Source organism: Schistocerca serialis, chromosome 9 (assembly GCF_023864345.2).
Source record: "Schistocerca serialis cubense isolate TAMUIC-IGC-003099 chromosome 9, iqSchSeri2.2, whole genome shotgun sequence".
Taxonomy (NCBI): domain Eukaryota; kingdom Metazoa; phylum Arthropoda; class Insecta; order Orthoptera; family Acrididae; genus Schistocerca; species Schistocerca serialis.
In genome coordinates this window covers 404,265,332-404,291,264 of record NC_064646.1, presented here as the reverse complement: position 1 = coordinate 404,291,264, position 25,933 = coordinate 404,265,332, and positions in this window count along the sequence as shown.

The window sequence follows — 25,933 nt, the reverse complement described above, 5'->3', positions numbered from 1 at the left end:
GCAGTTACCATTTTTGAGAGTAGATGAAACATGAACTGAACAGCAACATACGTGCAAATTGCGCTGAGCACTATGGGACTCAACATCTGAGGTCATCAGTCCCCTAGAACTTAGAACTACTTAAACCCAACTAACCTAAGGACATCACACTCATCCATGCCCGAGGCAGGATTAGAACCTGCGACCGTAGCGGTCGCGCGGTTCCAGACTATAGAGCCTAGAACCGCTTGGCCACCCCGGCCGGCTGCTGAGTAACAATCAGATGAGATTATTATTGTTGTTTTCTTCAAAAGATAAGGACCCAGTCCGATAATCCAAACCAAATTGTAGCATAGAAAGCTACTGAAATCCCGTTATATGCTGCTCAAATATGCAGAAAGTTAATGAAACTTAATTTTCAGCTTTTCACGGTATTTTCACGGCTGCATGCCAGAAATTTTATGGATTCGTCTATTTTAGGTAATTTATAAAGCACTTGGGCGTTTATTGGCGACAAGATAGTTGGGTGGCAGTGATCCTTATCAGATCACTTGACTGAAACCCACTCCATTGCATGTACATCCTCAAATATGTTGAAGTGATGGCTCATCTACAACTGAAACAACAAATGGCATTTAAGGGTACCACCATTGAAAGAAAGCATAAACAGACAATGAGGTGACAAAATTCACGGGGTAGCGAGATGCAAGTATACATGGTAGTTCGTAGATGAATGGTAGTTGGAGCTAAACGCATAGGACATTCCATTTCAGAATGGATCCAAATTGTGAACAAGGCGCTGTGCAAGCTAGTGTTGGTTCCATAATGGTTTCGACTGTGTTTACATGGAATAAACTGGATCCTCTGGTCCAACTGAACCGATCACTGACTGGAAATGGTTATGTTCGGCTACTTGGAGATCATTTTCAGCCCTCCTCGGACTTCACGCTCCCAAACAACGACGGTATTTTTTTGGATGACAATGGATCATTTCATTTGGGCCATAATTGTTCGCGATAGGTTTGAAGAACGTTCTGGAAAATGCCAGCTAATAATCTGGCCATCTAGATCGCCCGACAGGAATCCCGCTGAACATTCATGGAACAGAATCGAAAGATCAGCTCGTGCACAAAATCCTGAACCGGCCACTCTTTCACAATTATGGACGAGCTATAGAGGCAGTACTGGTCAGTTTATTTGCAGGCAACTTCCAACGACTTGAGTCAAAATGGTTCAAATGGTTCTCAGCACTATGGGACTTAACATCTGTGGTCATCAGTCCCCTAGAACTTAGAACTACTTAAACCTAACTAACCTAAGGACATCACACACATCCATGCCCGAGGCAGGATTCGAACCTGCGACCGTAGCAGTCGCGCGGTTCCAGACTGAAGCACCTAGAACCGCTCGTCTACAGCGGCCGGCCAGGCAGATCAGTTGCAACGAATAGTGCCTTCATTGTTCTACTACCAGGTCTCTCTCTCCGACAGCATCGACATCACCTATCACCTCCCAACGAACGGCCAAAGACATAGAATTGAGCTTTTTTTTCCAGAAAGTGGAAAGGCTGCTATTTTGCAATGAATCTCCGCTTGTATCTATACTGTGCGACCTGCAAACTGTGACACATCGCCGCCTTATTAATACAATGTAATGATATTTGGTGTATTTAAACATAATTTCTCGTCGATGACAACTAAGGGCGGTGCTCGTTTCTTCGCAGGTCTGTCTCTTTCTTGGATGTGATTCTACACTGCCTTAATGCTCGAATTCTCAGTGAACTTTTCCATTATTTTCAGACGATAGCTCTATTTGTGGGACCGTAGCTGATGAATCACTTCTTTTGGAAACAAAAGATCCACAATTAACGTTTGCTTATATCTAATTTACGCGTATTTAATATTTTTTACGACTAGTTTCAGCGCTGTGCCCTCCAATCTAGGCCCCGGGACGGTCATTGGAATAGAAATTAATTAATTTTACCACTCATTGATGGGTGTTGACAACTATTATCTCACAGATGACTGAATAACAAAACCTTAAATATAAATAATCGCATAGCGACCATCTCTCAAGAGAACCGAATCTACCATTCTCTAGATATGAGACATTTACACCGCCTGACAAAGAAACTGAAGCACCCAGGAGACGTGATAGGAAGTCAAGATAACGTCGCACACGTACACACCGTCGGCGCATATGTAAATGATTAGAGCTGCAGTTCTCGTGTAAGGTACAACGATAACCAGAGTGTGTTACATTTGTTCGTGTTTAATTCTGTTACCAGGCCTAGTAGGGTATATCAGAGGGCGTCAACAGCGTCAGACGTTGAGTGATCATGTGAAGAATTCGTAGATGCAACTTTACCAGCACCTTAATGAGTCTAAAAAGGACCTCATGGTGGGTCTCCATTTGCCCCCGCTACGCAAATGATGTGTTATCCAGATCTGTGGGGCATTCGAATGTGACGGTTGCTTGAGTAATGGCACAGGCTGCTATTTCATATTGACATACTCTTGAATATAGTGAATGTTCTCTATACAGGAACTAAAGGCAGAAAACTACTATATTCGAAATGTTGTTGTTGTGGTCTTAAGTCCGGAGACTGGTTTGATGCAGCTCTCCATGCTACTCTATCCTGTGCAAGCTTCGTCATCTCCCAGTACTTACCGCAACCCACATCCTTCTGAATCTGCTTAGTGTATTCATCTCTTGGTCTCCCTCTACGATTTTTACCCTCCACGCTGCCCTCTAATGCTAAATTTGTGATCCCTTGATGTCTCAGAACATGTCCTACTAACCGGTCCCTTCTTTTTGTCAAGTTTTGCCACATACTCCTGTTCTCCCCAATTCTATTCAATACTTCATCATTAGTTATGTGATCTACCCATCTAATCTTCAGCATTCTTCTGTAGCACCACATTTCGAAAGCTTCTATTCTGTTCTTGTCCAAACTATTTATCGTCCACGTTTCACTTCCATACATGGCTACACTCCATACAAATACTTTCAGAAACGACTTCCTGACACTCAAATCTATACTCGATGTTAACAAACTTCTCTTCTTCAGAAACGCTTTCCTTGCCATTGCCAGTCTATATTTTATATCTTCTCTACTTCGGCCAACTCCTTTACTACTTTAAGTGCCTCATTTCCAAATCTAATTCTCTCAACATCACCCTACTTAATTCGACTACATTCCATTATCCTCGTTTTGCTTATGTGATGTTCATCTTATATCCTCCTTTCAAGACACTGTCCGTTCCGTTCAACTGCTCTTCCAAGTCCTTTGCTATCTCTGACAGAATTACAATGTCATCGTCGAACCTCAAAGTTTTTATTTCTTCTCCATGGATTTTAATACCTACTCCGAATTTTTCTTTTGTTTCCTCTACTGCTTGCCCAATATACAGATTGAATAACATCGGGGAGAGGCTACAATCCTGTCTCACTCCCTTTCCAACCACTGCTTCCCATTCATGCCCCTCGACTCTTATAACTGCCATCTGATTTCTGTACAAATTGTAAATAGCCTTTCGCTCCCTGTATTTTACCCCTGCCACCTTTAGAATTTGAAAGAGTGTATTCCAGTCAACATTGTCAAAAGCTTTCTCTAAGTCTACAAATGCTAGAAACGAAGGTTTGCCTTTCCTTAATCTTTCTTCTAAGGTAAGTCTTAAGGTCAGTATTGCCTCATGTGTTCCCATATTTCTACGGAATCCAAACTGATCTTGCCCCGAGGTCGGCTTCTACTAGTTTTTCCATTCGTCTGTAAAGAATTCGCGTTAGTATTTTGCAGCTATGACTTATTAAGCTGATAGTCCGGTAAATTTCGCATCTGTCAACACCTGCTTTCTTTGGGATTGAAATTATAATATTCTTCTTGAAGTCTGAGGGTATTTCACCTGTCTCATACATCTTGCTCACCAGATTGTAGAGATTTGTCAGGACTGGCTCTCCCAAGGCCGTCAGTAGTTCTAATGGAATGTTGTCTACTCCCGGGGCCTTGTTTCAACTCAGGTCTTTCAGTGCTCTGTCGAACTCTTCACGCAGTATCATATCTCCCATTTCATCTTCATCTACATCCTCTTCCATTTCCATAATATTGTCCTCAAGTACATCGCCCTTGTATAGACCCTCTATATACTCCTTCCACCTTTCTGCTTTCCCCTCTTTGCTTAGAACTGGGTTTCCATCTGAGCTCTTGATATTCATACAAGTGGTTCTCTTTTCTCCAAAGGTCTCTTAATTTTCCTGTAGGCAGTATCTATCTTACCCCTAGTGAGATAAGCCTCTACATCCTTACATTTGTCCTCTAGCCATCCCTGCTTAGCCATTTTGCACTTTCTGTCGATCTCATTTTTGAGACGTCTGTATTCCTTTTTGCCTGCTTCATTTACTGCATTTCTATATTTTCTCCTTTTGTCAATTAAGTTCAATATTTCTTCTGTTACCCAAGGAGTTCTACTAGCCCTCGTCTTTTTACCTACTTGATCCTCTGCTGCCTTCACTACTTCATCCCTCAGAGCTACCCATTCTTCTTCTACTGTATTTCTTTCCCCCATTCCTGTCAATTGTTCCCTTATGCTCTCCCTGAAACTCTGTACAACCTCTGGTTTAGTCAGTTTATCAAGATACCATCTCCTTAAATTCCCATCTTTTTGCAGTTTCTTCAGTTTTAATCTACAGTTCATGACCAATAGATTGTGGTCAGAGTCCACATCTGCCCCTGGTTCCTAAATCTCTGTCTTACCATTATATAATCTATCTGATACCTTCTAGTATCTCTAAGATTTTTCCATGTATACAACCTTCTTTTATGATTCTTGAACCAAGTGTTAGCTATGATTAAGTTACGCTCTGTGCAAAACTCTACCAGGCGGCTTCCTCTTTCATTTCTTACCCCCAATCCATATTCAGCTACTATGTTTCCTTCTCTCCCTTTTCCTACTCTCGAATTCCAGTCACCCATGGCTATTAAATTTTTGTCTCCCTTCACTTCCTGAATAATTTCTTTTATTTCATCATACATGTCTTCAATTTCTTCATCATCTGCAGAGCTAGTTGTCATATAAACTTGCACTACTGTAGTAGGCGTGGGCTTCGTGTCTCTCTTGGCCACAATAATGCGTTCATTATGCTGTTTGTAGTAGCTTACCCGCACTCCTATTTTTTTATTCATTATTAAACCTACTCCTGCATTACCCTTATTTGATTTTGAATTTATAAACCTCTATTCACCTGACCAAAAGTCTTGTTCCTCCTGCCACCGAACTTCACTGATTCCCACTATATCTAACTTTAACCTATCCATTTCCCTTTTTAAATTTTCTACTCTACCTGCTCGGTTAAGGGATCTGACATCCGAGGCCCCGATCCGTAGAACTGCAGTTTTATTTTTCCTGATAACAACGTCCTCTTGAGTAGTCCCCGCCCGGAGATCCGAATGGGAGACTATCTTACCTCCGGAATATTTTACCAAAGAGGACGCCATCTTCATTTATCCATACAGTAAAGTTGCATGCCCTCGGGAAAAATTACGGCCGTAGTTTCCGCTTGCTTTCAGCCGTACCAGCACAGCAAGGCCGTTTCGGTTAATGTTGCAAGGCCAGGTCAGTCAATCATCCAGACTGTTGCCCCTGCAACCACTGAAAAGGCTGCTGCCCCTCTTCAGGAACCACACGTTTATCTGGCCTCTCAACAGGTAACCCTCCATTGTGGTTGCACCTTCGGTACGGCCATCTGTATCCCTGAGGCACGCAAGCCTCCCCACCAACGGCAAGGTCCATGGTTCATGGGGAAGGATATTCGAAATAATGGGCATTAATAAATACGAAGCACGAAATCCTAAGTTGATTTTTAATTACCAAACACAGTTCAATTACTCATCCTTAAAAAGTAGCACCAGCCAGTCAGTATTTCCCCCAACATTATATAATGAGCTTGTTGTACCTGTACCACAACCACATTCCAAAGACTTCTTTCTTCCCTCCCCCCCCCCCCCCCCCAACCACCATTGTCACCGCCCTTTTATCCGACCTGTTCCCCACATTCACCAGTTTGTCCATATGACACAGGAACCTGTGCCAACACTCACTTGTACAACGTATTTGTCTTATACAATCACGTAGTTTTAATATTTTAATAGACAATAATATAATATTTATTTGTTCAGTCTCTTTGGTATTACGATATGCTTATGTTTTATATAGATATACGCTGATGAGCCAAACCATTATGATCATCTGCCTAATAGCTTGTTTCCCCGTCTTTCGTCTCTGGAACGAAATACGAGGTGCATTCAAGTGCTAAGGCCTCCGATTTTTTTTCTCCGGACTGGAAAGAGATAGAAACATGCGCATTGTTTTAAAATGAGGCTGCGTTCATTGTCAATATGTCCCAGAGATGGCAGCATCGTACGGCAGATGGAATTTTACCGCCAGCGGCGAGAATGAGAACTGTTTTAAATACTTAAAATGGCGCCGTTTTCCTTACTTGAACAGCGTGCAATCATTCGTTTTCTCAATTTGCGTGGTGTGAAACCAATTGAAATTCATCGGCAGTTGAAGGAGAGATATGGTGATGGAGTTACGGATGTGTCGAAAGTGCGTTCGTGGGTGTGACAGTTTAATGAAGGCAGAACATCGTGTGACAACAAACCGAAACAACCTCGGGCTCGCACAAGCCGGTCTGACGACACGATCGAAAAAGTGGAGAGAATTGTTTTGGGGGATCGCCGAATGACTGTTGAACAGATTGCCTCCAGAGTTGGCTTTTCTGTGGGTTCTGTGCACACAATCCTGCATGACGACCTGAAAATGCGGAAAGTGTCATCCAGGTGGGTGCCACGAATGCTGACGGACGACCACACGGCTGCCCGTGTGGCATGTTGCCAAGCAATGTTGACGCGCAACGACAGCACGAATGGGACTTTCTTTTCGTCGGTTGTGACGATGGATGAGACGATGATGCCATTTTTCAATGCAGAAACAAAGCGCCAGTCAGCTCAATGGAAGCAGACAGATTCACCGCCACCAAAAAAATTTCGGGGAATCGCCAGTGCTGAAAAAATGATGGTGTCCATGTTCTGGGACAGCGAGGGCGTAATCCTTACCCATTGCGTTCCAAAGGGCACTACGGTAACAGGTGCATCCTACGAAAATGTTTTGAAGAACAAATTCCTTCCTGCACTGCAACAAAAACGTCCGGGAAGAGCTACGCGTGTGCTGTTTCACCAAGACAACGCACCCACACATCGAGCTAACGTTACGCAACAGTTTCTTCGTGATAACAACTTTGAAGTGATTCCTCATGCTCCCTACTCACCTGACCTGGCTCCTAGTGACTTTTGGCTTTTTCCAACAATGAAAGACTCTCCGTGGCCGCACATTCACCAGCCGTGCTGCTATTGCCTCAGCGATTTTCTAGTGGTCAAAACAGACTCCTAAAGAAGCCTTCGCCGCTGCCATAGAATCATGGCGTCAGCGTTGTGAAAAATGTGTACGTCTGCAGGGCGATTACGTCGAGAAGTAACGCCAGTTTCATCGATTTCGGGTGAGTAGTTAATTAGAAAAAAAATCGGAGGCCTTAGAACTTGAATGCACCTCGTACATCCCTGGTTCTGCGTATCAGGGATCCGACAGTTTGTTGGAAAGATTGTGCAGGTATGAAACATTAGATGTCTGCACACACGCCATGCAACTCGCGTAAATAAAGGGCCGCTGATCTGTGTGAGCGGTGATAGCGCTCGACAGCGACCAAATGGATTCCAAAGATTTACATCCGGCGTATTTGGTCGCCAAGATATCAACGTCAGTTCACTATAATGCTCCTCAAACCATGGTTCCCCGAGACACGTACAATTAAACTGTTCAAAGATGACATCGTCGTCGGGGAAGACATCGAGCATGGAGAGATGTAAGTGGTTTGCAGTTGTCAGCGATTACTACAACAGGTCCCATACAAGAGCAGAGAATTTCTCCCACAGAATAATACTACTCCCACCAGCCTGATTTCGTGGCGATCTGCTCATTTCGGCCGGCTCAAGTGGCCGAGCGGTTCTAGGCGCTTCAGTCCGGCATGCCTCGGGCATGGATGTGTGTGATGTCCTCAGGTTAGTTGAGTTTAAGTAGTCCTAAGTTCTAGGGCACTGATGATCTCCGCTGTTAAGTCCCATAGTGCTCAGACCCATTTGAACCACTTTTTTGCTCATTTCGAGCCCACCGCTCACCTCTATGACGACATTTGCGGAAACGAACATCGACCTAGTGTAGCAAAAATGTAATTCACTCGAAGACTGACATGTTCCCATTGATCTACCGTCGAATCCCGATGGTCCCGTGCCCACTGAAATCGTAAATGACGATGTCGCCGGATCAACGTGTGAACACGTAGGGGTGGTCTGCTGCGGAGCTCTATGTTCAACAAAGTACGACGAAAGATGTGCTCCGAAACACTTGTGAGTTCACCAGGATTGTGCTCCTTCCGCAGAGATGCCACTAATCATTGTAATACTGCTTTACAGAGCAGACAAGCCAGACACGTTCTGTGAAGAGTCGTGGAGCTCCAAACATTTAGCGCGTAGTCATAGTTTCACTGTCCTTCTACCTCTTTCCGTAGAAACTGACGGCAACAGAACGTGAAAATTGGATCAGCTTCGTCGTTTTCGAGACACTCGTTCATAGGCTCTGCATGATAGTAATCTGCCCTTTGTCAAAGTCGCTTATCTCAATGGATTTCCCCATTTACAGCCTATATATTTAACTGGGTGATCCTCCGTTCGTGTCTGTTCCATTTACATACCTTCGTTACGGTGTCACATACTCGCAACACCAACAGGCGGGATACAACGTCGCGGTGGACAGTTGTCATAATGTTTTGCTTGTCACTGTAGTCATAAAAGTCACATACACTACTGGCCATTAAAATTGCTACACCACGAAGATGACGTGCAACAGACGCGAAATTTAACCGACAGGAAGAAGACGCTGTGATATGCAAATGCTTAGCTTTTCAGAGCATTCACACAAGGTTGGCGCCGGTGGCGACACCTACAACGTGCTGACATGAGCAAAGTTTCCAACCGATTTCTCATACACAAACAGCAGTTCACCGGCGTTGCCTGGTGAAACGTTTTTGTGATGCCTCGTGTAAGGAGGAGAAAAGCGTACCATGACGTTTCAGACTTTGGTAAAGGTCGGATTGTAGCATATCGCGATTGCGGTTTATCGTATCGCGACACTGCTGCTCGCGTTGGTCGAGATCCAACGACTATTAGCAGAATATGGAATCAGTGGGTTCAGGAGGGTAATACGGAACGCCGTGCTGGATCCCAATGGCCTCGTATCACTAGCAGTCGAGATGACAGGCATCTTATCCGCATGGCTGTAACAGATCGTGCAGCCACGTCTCGATCCCTGAGTCAACAGATGGGGACGTTTGCAAGACAACAACCATCTGCACGAACAGTTCGACGACGTTTGCAGCAGTAAGGACTATCAGCTCAAGCCCATGGCTGCCGTTTCAGTTGACGCTACATCACAGACAGGAGAACCTGCGATGGTATACTCAACGACGAACCTGGGTGCACGGATGGCAAAACGTCATTTTTTCGGATGAATCCAGGTTCTGTTCACAGCATCAAGATGGTCGCATCAGTGTCTGGCGACATCCTGTTGAGCGCACGTTAGACACATGTATTCGTCATCGCCATACTGGCGTATCACCCTGCGTGATTGTATGGGGTGCCATTGGTTACACGTCTCGGTCATCTCTTGTTCGCATTGACGGCTCTTTGAACAGTGGACGTTACATTTCAGATGTGTTACGACCCGTGGCTCTACCCTTCATTCGATCCCTAGGAAACCCTTAATTTCAGCAGGATAATGCACGACAGCATGTTGCAGGTCCTGTACGGGCCTCTCTGGACACAGAAAATGTTCGACTGCTGCCCTGGCCAGCACATTCTACAGATCTCTCACCAATTGAAAACGTCTGATCAATGGTGGCCGAGCAACTGGCCCGTCACAATACGCCAGTCACTACTCTTGATGAACTGTGGTATCGTGTTGAAGCTGCATGGGCAGCTGTACCTGTACACGCCATCCAAGCTCTGTTTGACTTAATGCCCAGGCGTATCAAGGCCGTTATTACGGCGAGAGGTGGTTGTTCTGGGTACTGATTTCTCAAGATCTACGCACCCTAACTGCGTGAAAATGTAATCGCATGTCAGTTCTAGTATAATATATTTGTCCAATGAATACCCGTTTATCATCTGCATTTCTTCTTGGTGTAGCAATTTTAATGGTCAGTGGTGTATCTTTCCACAGCCATGAATGCTGGCCTAAGTTGTGTGGTCTATCTGTTTAGTCGGTTCATAACTATTAAATATTATTGAGCACCATTAATGCAGTGTAGTCAAGTTTTTAATATATATCTGATCCTCCAAAAACTGACGGGAATATTCCATAAATATTATTTCATAGTGGTTTACACGTGCTGATTCCCGACTTAGACGTTCGTTTCGCATTGTAAAGAATGGGGCTGACTGAGATAAAAACGTATTTCGCGCAACTCACCAGTGACACAGGTGGGCGACTTCAGTTACTGCGACAAAAGTCTGGCGGGCCTCCGTAATTCAGATGTGTAACGAACGGTGAAATTGAGGGTCCGCCTCTGCCCTGTACGGCGACCTCCCACGCGCAGATGGAACGAGTCCGTGCTTTTTACCGCGACAGGATGGACACGGTGGATTGAGCCGAGCGTGACATTTGTCCACGCTCTGACGATAACGCTAACTGACTGAAACTGTTCGTCCGCGGTAGTGACTGTCACATCCAGGACTACAACTGGGTACTTGCATTAACTCTCGCTCTTTGTTGGACAGATAATTATGTTTATTTTAGCAGAATTGTATAGTATAATTTACGGAAAATTGCGTCTTTCGGTAACTACGAACTTTTAGCACTTTTCCGGTAGCTTATGGATTGTGCGACAAAAAATATCATGTTCTTTCGAGGTGATTCACTTTTGAAGCCAGTGTTCGAGATCTTTAACAGATATGAAGTGTTGTTCAGAGAGGACAAGGACAGAAACAAATGATAATCGGAAGGGGCAATGACTGAGATTATGGCGGTTGAAGTAAGACATGTCGAAGTCCCTCCGAAGTTACGTTCACAAGATATCCTTGCAAAATGTGGTTTGGCACTGTCATGTAGCAGAATGACTTTGTCACACCTCTGAGTGTACTGCAGTGATTTGTCTTTAAGTGTGTGACTCGAAACGACTACAATTGTGCTTTGTAGCTTTCATCCGTCACCATTCGATCCGGTCGTAGCAGTGCATGGTACACCACATCGCCAAGTCACTCTTTGTAACATGAAACCCGTAGTCTTTGACTCGTCTAAAAAAATCTTTGCACTTTGTTTCAGACATAGTATGTTCTCCATACGCTTCACTAATAACCAATGACTATCCGGAACTGATGTCTTGAGATGAAACCAGGAGAGTAACACTTCCCGCAATTGATTTTCTGTAGGTAAAAAACCAGACAAGTTGAAGGTTCTAATTAGTTATGTTATCTTTGTTGTGGATTGGCAGGAGAGCCAACACCGTGTTACTAGAGGAAGCCGAAAGGCACTCGTTTTAGCTCACGCAGGCTGGCGTGAGGTCTGGAACAGGGCAAGGAAATTAGAATTTAGAAAAAACGGACGTAGCTGGTGGAATACTTAACTTTAATCCATTAATGGTGAACGTCGCTCTTGACGGTACATGATTCAGTATCAATAGTAACTGGTAATGGCGCCTTGCTAGGTCGTAGCAAATGACGTAGCTGAAGGCTATGCGAACTATCGGCTCGGCAATTGAGAGCGTATTTTGTCAGTGAACCATCGCTAGCAAAGTCGGTTGTACAACTGGGGCGAGTGCTAGGAAGTCTCCTTAGACCTGCCGTGTGGCGGCGCTCGGTCTGCAATCACTGATAGCGGCGACACGCGGGTCCGACGTATACTAACGGACCGCGGCCGATTTAAAGGCTACCACCTAGCAAGTGTGGTGTCTGGCGGTGACACCACAATCTTTACTCCACTAGAGTCACACACATAGATCCGAAAGCCTTATGTTCCTACTGTTAAAAAGGTCTCGTGCCGCTCTTCGCTATGCCACCCCAGTATAACTACTGCCCTTTCTTCGTCAACAGCGAGAATTATTTCAAGCTCCCAGTACATCATCTACAACTATACCTACATCAATATTCCGCAATTCATCTTACGGTGCGTGGCGAAGGGTACCCCCTACCACTACTAGTCATTTCCTTTCCTGTTCCACACTTAAATAGAGCGAGGGAGAAACGACTGTCTATATGCCACCGTATGAGCCCTAATTTCTCGTATCTTATATTCGTTGTCCTTACGAACAGTGCATGTTGCAGGTAAACAAAATAGTTCTGTAGTCATCTTCAAATATCAGTTCTCTAAATTTTCTCAATTTTCTCTTTGCTCGAAAAGAACGTCGCCTTCCCTCCAGAGATACCCATTTGAGTTCCCGAAGCAAGACGGTAACACTTCGTATTGTTCGAACCTACCAATAACAAATCTACCAGGCCGCCTTTGAATTGCTTCGAGGGCCTCCTTTAATGTGACGTGGTACGGATTCAGAACACTCGAGCAGTACTCAAGAATAGGTCGCATCAGCGTCCTATATGCGGTCTCCTTTACGGATGACCCACACTTTCCTAGAAGTCTCCCAATAAACCAAAGTTACCATTCGCCATCCTCATATGCTTGTTCCATTTCACATCGACCTAGCAAGGCGCCATTACCAGTTACTATTGATACTGAATCATGTACCGTCAAGAGCGACGTTCACCATTAATGGATTAAAGTCAAGTATTCCACCAGCTACGTCCGTTTTTTCTAAATTCTAATTTCCTTGTCCTGTTCCAGACCTCACGCCAGCCTGCGTGAGCTAAAACGCGTGCCTTTCGGCTTCCTCTAGTAACACGGTGTTGGCTCTCCTGCCAATCCACAACAAAGATAACATAACTAATTAGGACCTTCAACTTGTCTGCTTTCCAGCGTACAAGCAGATATTGAATTGACTTGATTGTGTCAAGCAGGACACTATTAATACGTATCCGAACATTGCGATTTTTTTTTTTTTTTTTTTTACCCATCCAAATTAACTTACAATTTTTCACATTTACAGCTAGCTGCCATTCATCACACCAACTAGAAATTTTGCCTAAGTCATCTTGTATTCTCCTAGAGTCAGTCAAATTCGACGCCTTACCATACACCACAGCATCATCAGCAAACAACAGCAGATCGGTGACCACCTTGTTCGCCAAATCATTTATGTATACATCATCCATAGTTCGCAGTACATCGTGTGAGAAAAGGCCAAGCTGAGTTTCGCACGAGCGATGCTTTCTAAAATCATGCTGATTCGTGGATATAAGCTTCTCGGCCTCAAGAAAATTTATTGTATATGAACTGAGAATATGTTCAAGTATTCTGCAGCAAACTGATGTTACAGATATCGGTCTGTAATATTATGGGTCCGGTCTTTTGCTCTTCTTTTACACAAGAGTCACCTGCGCTTTCTTCCAATCGCTTAGGATCTTACGCAGGGTGAGAGATTCGGATAAATGTAGGCTAAGTAAGGAGACAGTGCCGTAGAGTACTCTTTGAAAAAGCGAACTGGCGGGTAAATCGTTCAAATGCTCAGCGGCCGCTGTAAGTAACCAGTCGACTTTTATGCAGTGGTGGGTGAAGACACACTAGCTAAAGGTAAAGCAACGTTTACAGGCTCTTTTGGGAGATTCGCTAGCAACCGACCGCCGTATCATCCTCTGCCTATGGCGTCAATCCGATGGGGTATAGAGGGTCGTGGTATCAGCACACCGCTCTCTAAACCGTTGCCAGTTCCACAATCCGTAAACCGGAAGCTTCTCAAGCAGCTACTGAGCTGGCATCCGGAGGTTTACTGCATCCTGATCCAGTCCTCCGACCAAGGGAAAATTCCTGGCAGTGCCATACCGAGAACTGAACCCACGTCCTCGCATAGCAGTCACACACGCTGAGACCACTTAAGTCTCTCTTTGTTCACGAACTTAACGACAGAATTATTGCCTAAAACATGTCATCTCACAGGTTTTATCGGTACGATTGATTAATACTGTGCTTCCGGTTGTTCTTCCGGGTTGTTGTTTCCATTTTGAGCACAGTATTTCGACGACCGACCGTCTGCCTTCTTCAGGTGATGCGACTTTCGTTGTTACGTTTACTAGCTTCCTGGACGCTAACCAGACTGTAGAGTCCAGGTAGCGAGTACACATCACAGCAAGAGTCGGAGCACCTGAAGAAGGCTGCTTAGTCGGTCGTCGAAATACTGCACTCGAAACAGAAACAACTCGGTAGAACATCCGGAAGCACACTTGATGTTAATCGTCTTTCGGCTCAGGATTATTAATATGTTTGGGAGAGCCATTTCGTGTGCAAGGTATCTGAAGCAGTCGAAATACCCTTAGACTTCTAGAAGAATATACCAATCCCATTTCTAGAAAATGTAGTTACAGACAGGTGTGAAAGTTAGCAAACCATAACTTTTTAAAAGTGAAGGTTGAAAACGCTTAAACTAATTATTAGCTGAAGAGTAGGAGGGTAGGTAAAGGATTACCGAGGTCGAGATTAATTTGGAATATGGGCAAATGAAGACTATGAGAAAGGAAGAATAATGCAGTTTATAGCATTTCTAGATAGAGAAAACTTTTTACAGTGTTGACTGAGATACGCTTTCTGAAATTCTGAAGTTAGCAGGGATACAAGATAGGAAGTGAAAAGCTATCTACAGCTTGTTCAGAAATCGGACTGCAGTTGTAATTCAAAGCAGTAAGAGACCTGAGGATGATTAGAGGCGTTTTCTGCCGTAGGCTAGGACGTGGTGTTGGAACCGGAGGTAGCTCATTCGTATTCTGCAGGCTGACGTAAATTTAATCGCCAATAACTGCCAGCAAGGGAAGAATAGGCGAGAGGGTGTAAAGTCTGAGACCACTCCACTTTTTCCTCCTTGCGTCAAGGCAGGCTGGACGAAAAACATTAATCTTCCTCCGTTCCTTCCTGTCTTCACTCCGCCTTGGCAGATTAATTTCGGTGACAAATGTTTCTCTCCATCAGAAACGATTTAAAGTTACTTCCTCGAGAGCTATCAGTGTATCCCTAATAACTGTTGAAAATACTGTTTATTACAGGAGAGCTTCGTCACCAGATAACAGCATATTTAGAAAGACGCACAAAAAATATATACAGCTCTTGTGGCAGTCCACTCTAAAATACAGGGTGATTCAAAAAGAATACCACAACTTTAAAAATGTGTATTTAATGAGAGAAACATAATATAACCTTCTGTTATACATCATTACAAAGAGTATTTAAAAAGTTTTTTTTCACTCAAAAACAAGTTCAGAGATGTTCATTATGGCCCCCTCCAGACACACGAGCAATATCAACCCGATACTCCAACCCGTTCCACACTCTCTGTAGCATATCAGGCGTAACAGTTTGGATAGCTGCTGTTATTTCTCGTTTCAAATCATCAATGGTGGCTGGGAGAGGTGGCCGAAACACCATATCCTTAACATACCCCCATAAGAAAAAATCGCAGGGGGTAAGATCAGGGCTTCTTGGAGGCCAGTGCTGAAGTGCTCTGTCACGGGCTGCCTGGCGGCCGACCCATCGCCTCGGGTAGTTGACGTTCAGGTTTCATAACTAACCTTCTTCGTAGGACTCTCCATACAGTTGATTGTGGAATTTGCAGGTCTCTGCTAGCTCTGTGAGTCGATTTTCCTGGGCTGCGAACAAATGCTTGCTGGATGCGTGCTACATTTTCATCACTCGTTCTCGGCCGTCCAGAACTTTTCCCTTTGCACAAACACCCATTCTCTGTAAACTGTTTATACCAACGTTTAATACACCACCTATCAGGAGGTTTAACACCATACTTCGTTCGAAATGCACGCTGAACAACTGTCGTCGATTCACTTCTGCCGTACTCAATAACACAAAAAGCTTTCTGTTGAGCGGTCGCCATCTTAGCATCAACTGACGCTGACGCCTAGTCAACAGCGCCTCAAGCGAACAAATGTACAACTAAATGAAACTTTATAGCTCCCTTAATTCGCCGACAGATAGTGCCTTTTGTCGTTGCAGAGTTTTAAATTCCTAAAGTTGTGGTATTCTTTTTGAATCACCCCGTATAAAGACAATATAAATACAGTGTTCAATTGCAGCAACTATATCAACATAAACATTCTTGGCACCAATGAACTTGATTGTTCATTTCTACGTCCGGGGTTTCAGAATAAGACTGCATGACAACTGAAAGAGATACAGAAAAAAAAACCGTATCAGTGGATGGAGCACATCTCCAAGTTTTGATTCATAATACACATGATGGCATAGTTACAGAGTGAACCGCTAGCGGGCAGACGTCAGAATATGTAGACAAATTATCTGGTTTGTACTGTCGCAGCAATTTAGTTCGTGCCTCCAGATAGGCAATACAGTGAACAGACTTGCAAAGCGGGCTGCTATACTTGTGCCTTCATAGGTAGCAGCGACTTCAGTGAATTACATGGCCATGCTCCTCCGCTTTTAGTGACGTTTACTGCGTCATAAACGCTGATTAAATTGCTAAGTTGTAATGTTAGTTAAAAACTAGAAGGCGTTCTATCCGCTATTATGTATTGTAGTTCTCGTGAAGTCGCCTTCTCAAAATGCAATAACAGAGAAAATACGCCCAACAAAATATAATTAATCTAAAGTAATGAAATTAAGAGAATACATTTGTCTAAGTAACCTATTTACAAGATTGCAAGATCACAGTAAGCGCAAGGTAAGCCATTGCAAATGTGAAATGCTGATACACTAATAATCGCTGTAGCCGCCAGAATATTGAATGCAAGCAAGCAACGCGCATGCATTGTGTTGTTCAGGTACCGGGTGTCTGTTAGTGGGATGGAGTTCCATGCCTGTTTTACTTGGTCGGTCAATACAGAGACGGTTAATGCTGTTAGCGGATGACGCTGGAGTTCGATGTCCCATACGTGGTCGATTGGACACAGATCAGGTGATCGAGCAGATCAAGGCAACATGTCGACACTCTGTAAATCATGTTGGGTTACAACAACGGTATGTGGGTGAGTATTATGCTGTTGGAAATTACGCCCTGGAATGTTGTTCATGAATGGGAACACAACAGGTCGAATCACCAGACTGATGAACAATTTTGCAGTCAGGGTGCGTAGTATAACTACGACAGTGCTCCTGCTCTCATACGAAATCGCACATCAAGCCATAACCCCAAAGGTACACTCACGCTCATGAATTAAGGATAAAAGCAAAATGTGGTGCCACACAAACGTGGTACTACACAAAACTGGCGCTAATAGCATAGGCACATAGGGAACACACACGACACGCATCTGTAAGTCCACGGTATAGGTGATACGTTGAGAAAACCGTCCAGAAACACGTGTGCTACAAAACGCCACTATTTCCTGCGCATGTACCCCGACAGACCCCATGCACACGTACACGCGCTGGCATACTCTGGATCAGATGGTCGAGCAGCTGCTCGGGTATAGCCTCTCATTCTTGCACCAGTACCTGTTGGAGATCCTTAAGTGTCCTAGGGGTTTGAAGACATGCAGGGATACGTCGACCGGGAGGATCATACACGTGCTCGATGGGGTTTAGGTCTGGAGAATAGGCAGGCCACTCCATTCGCCTGATATCTTCTGTTTCGAGGTACTCCTCCACGATGGCAGCTCGGTGGGGCCGTACATTATCATCCATCAGGAGGAAGGTGGGCCCCACTGCACCCTGGTGCAAAATGACGTGCCGATACACCTGACCTGTTCCAGTTCCTCTGTTAAAGACATGCAGGGGTGTACGTGCACCAATCATAATCTCGCCCCATACCATCAAACCATGATCTCCATGCAGGCCCCATTCAAGGACATTAAGGGGTTGGTATATGGTTCCTGGTTCACGCCAGATGAAAATCCGGCGAGAATCACTGTTCACACTATATCTGGACCACTGTTCCAATGACCATGTACTGTGTTCTTGACACAGGCTCTCCTGCGACCAGGTGTCAGTGGAATGCACCTTGTAGGTCTCCGGGCGAATAAACGATGTCTATTCAGTGGTATGTAGACAGCGTGTCTGGAGACGACTGCTCCAGTGGTTGCGGTAAGGTCCCGAGCAAGGCTACCTGCAGTACTCTGTGGCCATCTGCGGGACTGATGGTGAGATATCGGCTTTCTTGCGGTGTTGTACACTGTGGACGTCCCGTACTGTAGCGCCTGGACACGTTTCCTGTCTGTTGGAATCGTTGCCATAATCATGAGATCACACTTTGTGGCACGACCTGCTGTGTTTGACCAGCCTCCAGTCGCCCTAGTATTCTACCCCTCATAACGTCGTCAGTACGCGCTCTTTGAGCCATTTTCAACACACAGTCACCACTAGCACGTCCGAAAACGTCTGCACACTTACTCGCTGCACCGTACACTGACATGCACCAACACACCTCTGCGTATGTTGATTGCTGCCAGCGCTACCGTGCGACGACCGCAGGTCAAATGCACCGCATGGTCATACCCCGAGGTGATTTAAACCCACAAACGCCCACCAGAGTGTTGTTTCACCATGTATCAGCATTATTATTAATTTATGATCATGAGTGTATTTCCAGTGTATCAACTACACAGACGTGGCTGGCACTCAACTGACCTCGTTCTAACCAACCCACGGCCCCCACTGGCACCAAGGCACAACCAGCTTTCATTAGAAAACACAACTTTCACCCTCCATCTCCAATGAGCTCTCGCTTGATACCACTGAAGCCGCAAATCGCTGTGGTTTGGAGTTAGAGGGATGTACGCTAAAGGGCGTCTGTCTCTGGGCTGCTGTTGAAGTAAGGGACTTGTAACAGTTCGTTGTGTCCCGGTGGTGCCAACTGCTGCTGAAACTGCTGCTGCAGATGCAGTACGAAGCGCAAGAGCCACTCGCCGGACACGATGGCTTTTCCTCTCGGTAGTGCCACATGGTCATCCAAAACCCTGTCTTCTTGCGACCGTACATTCTCGTGACCACCGCTACCATCATGTGCTGTGGCTACAGTCCACCCAAGTCTTTCTGCAACATCGCAAAAGAAACGTCAAGCTTCTCGTGGGCCTACTACACGGCCACGTTCAAACTGAGTGAGATATTGGTAAGACATCATTGTTGCTTTAAATGCATTGTTGACTGAAATCAACTCAACTCGCCCAATCTCAAAGGTAACTAACGCTCACGACCGTTTCAGCGTGTGTTTAAAGCAAACCCGATTTGCATCCTCTTAGTGGGGCTGCTAGCGGCACTCTTGTGTGACTGGCGCGAAATTTGAATAGAAAACATCTTTCAGACATAGTAACAAGCCTACCGACTTTCTTTTTCAGTCGCACAACTCCTCCTTGGTGTTATCATTTTTGTGTGTCAATGTATAAGTGGTAAATATGAGTAATCCTGTATAGCAACTAGTGGAAAATATTTCGCAGCGTAATTTCTCCCTTCTCGTTCTTCTCAGATCGTGGACAGAATGCGTGACACGTAACTATCCACATGATCCCGTTTGTCCCATAATCTCTCGATCGTTAATCTCATAGACTCTGTCAAACTGAAAAACGATACGAATAAAATCATGCGTAGTTATATGAAGAGCGTGTGGAAGTTTTAGGAAAAGTTTAGGCCTCTGCCGAAGAGACAAAGTACAAGACCGATGTCACCTATTCGTGAGTACATTTACATCCAGGTGATTACTTTGCAATTTACAATTAAGTGCCTTGCAGAGGGTTCACTGAACCACCTTCGAGCTACTCCTCTACAGTTCGACTCTCGAACAGCGCACTAGAAAAGCGGACGCTTAAATACACCACTTAGTTATGGACCGACTAAACAGATAGTCCACAAAACTTCTGCCAGCATTCATAGCTGTGGAAAGATACACTACTGGCCATTAAAATTGCTACACCAAGAGGAAATGCAGATGATAAACGGGTATTCATTGGACAAATATACTAGAATTGACATGCGATTAAATTTTCACGCAATTTGGGTGCATAGATCCTGACAAATTAGTACCCAGAACAATCAACTCTGGCCGTAATAACGGCCTTCATACGCCTGGGCATGGAGTCAAACAGAGCAGACTTGCATTCTCTAAGTGTTCTGCCAATATATCGCAGTCTTTGGTTTGCTTTCCCTACAACATTATTTATGTGATCGTTCCAATTTAAGTTGTTCGTAATTGTAATCCCTAAGTATTTAGTTCAGTTTACAGCCTTTACATTCATGTGATTTATCGAGCAACTGAAATTTAGCGGATTCCTTTTAGTACTCACGTGGATAGCTTTACACTTTTCGTCGTTTACAGTCAATTGCCACTTTTCGCGCCATACAGATGTCTAAATCATTTCACAGTTGGTTTCGGTAACCTGTTGAGTTTATAAGACTGATATCATCATTCGCAAACAGTCTTAAGAGGGATGCTCAGATTTGTCTCCTACACTGTTTATGCAGATCAAGAACAGCAGAGGGATAGTAACACTTTCCTACGGAACGCCACATATTACTTCTGTTTTACTCCATAACTTTCCGTCAATTATTACGAACTGCGACCTTTCTGACAGCAAATCACGAATCCAGTCGTACAACTCAGTCGATACTCCATAGGCACGTAGTTTTATTACAAGTCCCTCATGTTTAAAATGTTCTGGAAATCTAAATACAGGGTGTTCGTAAACTCCCGTTACAAACTTCTAGGACTTGTACGCGGAGTAAATACATAATATTTTTAACAGGAACCCATGTCCGGAAACGTGCCGTTCTGTTCAGATGTGTAACGCGTCCACGTCCGCTGATGGAAAGAAAAGAGTCTCAGGTTTGCTTATCCTGGTGTGTAATAGGCTGAAACGATGACGTGTACAATTTCTTGTGGGGTCGTGTGCAAAGTAGTTCAATTTTCTAGACTGCTGTAGAGACATAGGAATATCTGCTGGCGCGAGCTCTGGCCGCAACACTGAAAGTGAAGAGGTGCCAGGTGGAATGGAGAGTGTGTACCACAACACGCTTCGTACGCACAATGACTGTAACAACGTTGGTGGTCGACACATCGAACTGCTGTTGTATTGCATCAGCACTGTTCTGTAAGTACAGTATGCTGTTTTTTTTCTTTTGGAATAATGTAAACACTTAATGTTTAATGTGTTAATACAAAAAACTGTTCCCAAGTTATAAATGGATGTTTCGTCATTTGTCCTTTTGAGCAGCTACGTATAATTGCACTGCGTCACATCTAATTCAATTCCTCAAGCAGCAGTGCACGAATTAAACATCTGAACTGAAACCGCCGCAGGACGGAAATGGTATGTTTCCGGACGTGGGTTCCTATTCAGAATATTATGTAGTCACTCTCCAGTAGAAGTCCTAGAAGTTTGTAATGGGAATTTACGAACACTCTGTATCCGGAATCAATTTGACATTCTCTGTTCATAACACTCATCACCTCGTGGGAATAAAGAGCAAGTGAGTTTCATAAGAACAATATTTTCTGAATCCGTGCTAGCCATTTGCAATAAATCGTTTTCTTGGAGGAAATTGATACTGTTCGAAAACAGCATATCTTCCAAAATCGTACTGGAAACCGACGTTGGTGATATGGGTCTGTAATTCAGCGGATTACTCGTATTTCCTTTCTCGGGTATTGGTGTGACTTGTGCAGCTCTCCAGTCTTTAGGTACGGATTTTTCGACTAACGAGCGGAAGGTTTGAAATTGTGTCTTTAAGGTAGGAGAAGGATGGAAGTGAGAAGTGCAGCATCCTATCCATACTGACATCTTTATATAAGAATCACTGACAAAGATTATGCAGAAATAGGGGATGAATCTGGCTGAAATAGAACTGAACTGTTCGAGAGAAACAACTTAAAAGTTGCATTTGGAAAACCAGAAGGGGATTCGAACGCCTCTCCATCCAAGTCAAGCATTTTAATCACAGAATCACTTTCGTCAGTTCCGTAAAGAAGACGTGCCAGGAATTAATAAATGTTCAACTTGGGTTTAAACTCGCCTCTTTAAACTGTATAAAATGTTCGGAGAGGGTCAGAGGAGTTTTACTCCCAGAATTCTGTTTGTAAATTTAGTGGGTAAAGATGTTCACAACGAAAAGTTTGTTCTGAACAGCACAGTGGTTTACCAGGTATGATCCTATTAGAGTTGGTATGGTGCTGCCTTCGTCCGAGCTTTGAAGTGACTTACCCACCTAACTATACGGTGACCTACAGTTTAATGTGTACCCCAAACCATGGTAAAACTTGAAGTTTTTGGCATCAGTTAGTAAAAACAGTCAAGATGACATAGCATCTCATCCATTAAAATGACCTGTTTAGGCACGTTTAGTCGGCCATCTTCGGTTTGTGACCACTGTAAAAATAGAAAAGTGCTTGTTGATTGGGGAAGTCAACCATAATACAGCAAAACATTCAGAAGGAGATATTATCCATATGTTTGGAATGTAGCATACTATACCCAAACGGTTACTACGGAACACAATCGAAGAGCCGGAAATTTTCGTTCATCAGAAAAATAATTTTCCTACTCTTCTAAAGGAGCAAACAAATTTTCATGAATTAACTTTTTTAAATCTTTCTAAACATGTAATATAGAAATGGACTTCTGCATCTTCCTTTTTCGTTTTCGGTGTTTCAAATATGGGTTTAAAAATTTAAGGATTTTTAGAAAGAACCACGAGTTCTTTTAGATATTTTTACTGTTTTTCGCTTGATTCATGCTATAGTTCCAATAAACGTCTTATAAATTTTCCATCATTAAGAATTCATATTTTTATTCCTTTTATTTAACTTAAATTTTTAATCATAAACCTTTATTCTATGTAGAATTTCTCTCCTACTGTAATGTATTTGAAATTAACTTTTTCTATTTTTCTCCACACTAATTATGACTTCAGTGATCCTTAAGCATTCTACTGCTGATAAGTTCAAGCAACATATGGGATAACCTACAGTGATGTCTTACATCGATAAATGTCTTACATCGTCGTAGTAGTCACGTCGTTTTCAATTGGTTCAAAGGGCTTGAAGCACTATGGGACTTAATATCTGAAGTCATCAGTCCCCTAGACTTAGAACTACTAAAACCTAACTAACCTAAGGACATCACACACATCCATTCCCGAGGCAGGATTCGAACCCGCGACCGTAGCAGCAGCGCGGTTCAGGACTGAAGCGCCTAGAACCGTTCGCCCACTGCGGCCGGCTCACAAATCGTTTTCTACATATGTCTGCTGCGGCCAACAGCTATTGTAACCACTACATCGCAGTCGAAACGGCGTCCGATAAATACATCTAACTATTTGCGGCCACCTGAACGAAGTCTCCGCGGTAACAGCGTTCTCCACGTACATTTTTGGTCGTCTGCTCCAGTTATACTGCGTTTCCATGGAAATTGCGTCTTACAGCATAATCTTTGACTACCAAGAGCCACTCTGTCGATATTTCCATGGAAACAGCGTCGCTAGGAATGCTGAAAAGGGTCACTATCTGTCGTTCTACGATCCTACAACCGTTTCCATTGGCTGTTCTATTTCAAAGTCTTTTATAGACTTATAGGAAGATTATTAAATACTTGTATTATTTATTTCAGCAGTTATATTTGTATAATGCTACACACAACAACTATCCTATTATTTTTATATTTTATTCACAAGTTATAATGTGTTTTTATAAGTTTAATTCCTATTGGGTGCACCTGACGTAGTAGAGCAAATGCGCTCGCCTTCATACACCATTTAACCCGTGGCAGTTACGGTGTGACCACAAGCAGCTGCTCACCACGCCGCCAGCTCTAGCCAAACGCGTAAACACTACGCCGTAGTATTTCTAATCTTCTGCATATGTTTTGTAAAGTTCCAGCCAAATATCACGCTACAGTATTTCTGGTCTTCTGTATATGATGAGTACGAGATGACTTCCCTAATGACCAAGTACTTCCATATCTCTACAGCGCCCATAATCCGAAGATGGCCAATTAAACGTGCCGAAACCGGTCATTTTAATAAATGGGATATTCTACGATACTGACTGTTTTTACTAACTGATCGTCGAGAACTGATTGCTGCTACCTTCTTACCATCTTGGTTAAAATTACTTTTGACGTCGACAATTCGCTGTCAGAAATGAAAAAAATAAAAATCCTCAACATTGAATGCGACAACTTTGAATTTCAGGTTTGCACTTACTGAACCACCGAGGCAATCATTGTAAATTAATGGAACCTATATTAAAGATCGATTGTCAGTTAATTCTATTACCTGCATCATTTACGTTGTGCATCGGCCAACATAAGAAAAAAGTTATGAAAATCGGTGCATGCAAGGAAGAATAGAGAAAATAACTTTCCGTCGCTCGTGTGCAGATGGATTAGGGAAGTTGTATTTACAGTAAAACAAAGAGCACTTCGTCATGCGTTATTCAGTAGATTGTAAGATGCATAATTCTTAGGTTTGGACATAGCGATTGAACAACCTTGGCTATGGGGCAGTGTGCATAGATAATAATTTACGGAGATGGGAATTATGTAGAATCGTGACAAGTGAAAACTTCACAGCGCCAAAAACATATAAAATTGTAGACGTAAACCGATTTCTTTGTCAAAATTCAATGTAGTGGACGTTTCTAAATTTCTGAAACATGTTTCAATTTATATTACTGAAGACTGAAAAACTCATTGATAATGAACCGCGTGCAAGTAAGAATCGGATGCTGGTCAACGTACGCCAATGGTTTCAAGGCAGTTTATGAGCCCTTGCAATGATCTGTGCTAAAATTTTGTACAGTATTCTGCTATGGACATGCTGGAAAGCTGGCTGCTCTGAGGAAGGGATCCAACCGGATGGAGACGAAAACGTGTATGAGGTACATCTGTAACCACGTAGCTGAAAGCGTGAACTACAACTTCTCAAATGTTTTCATGATAGGTATCAGCTTTGCGTTGTGAACCTCATACATTGTCTGTTATTAATTTTGAAAAATCGCGTTATCAAAATTTGTGTGCGCGTAAAATTCGATCTGAAATGTAAAATTAATTTTGCTTTATTTCAAGTACGCTATGAACATTTTACTAACCCATAAACTTCTTCTCATGTGAGAAGCAATGAAGAAAGGGAACCACCGGTTCAAAAATCGTCCAAATGGCTCTGAGCACTATGGGACTTAACATCTGAGGTCATCGGTCCCCTAGAACACACATCCATGCCCGAGGTAGGATTCGAACCTGCGACCGTAGCGATCACGCGGTTCCAGACTGTAGCACCTAGAACCGCTAGGCCACCCCGGCCGGCCGATCATATCCGCACTCTTTGATGCTGAGGGAGAATGAAACAGTGGCAGTGGCAAAGAGACGGGAAAGTAATAAATACTGGAAGATAGTAGACAATGGTTGTGGTATAGAAAGAGGGAAGGAGACAGTGGCAGTGTGAGAAAACGAGAAGGAATTCTGGAAAATTTTTAAAGGTGCTGAGGAAGGTAGAATGAAGTTGCTGGCACCCCACTTTTCAGTCGTTTTTAAGGCAGGAGCATATTAGCCTTTTCTGTACTTCGATTGATGCACTTTTCCACTGGTAATTACTTACTTTAAGATTCTTCCAACGAATCTAACGCAGCATGACACCTGTTTTCCTTCAGTTAGTTTTACACGGTCATTCCACTTTAGGTCTCTCCGGACGGTTAGTCCTGAGTTTTACGGTTGTGCCAGTGATTTGCTGCCAAAAGTGTAATCGAAAAGTGATGATTCTCTTCTCCTATTTATTCGAAGAATAGGCGAGAGGGTGTAAAGTCT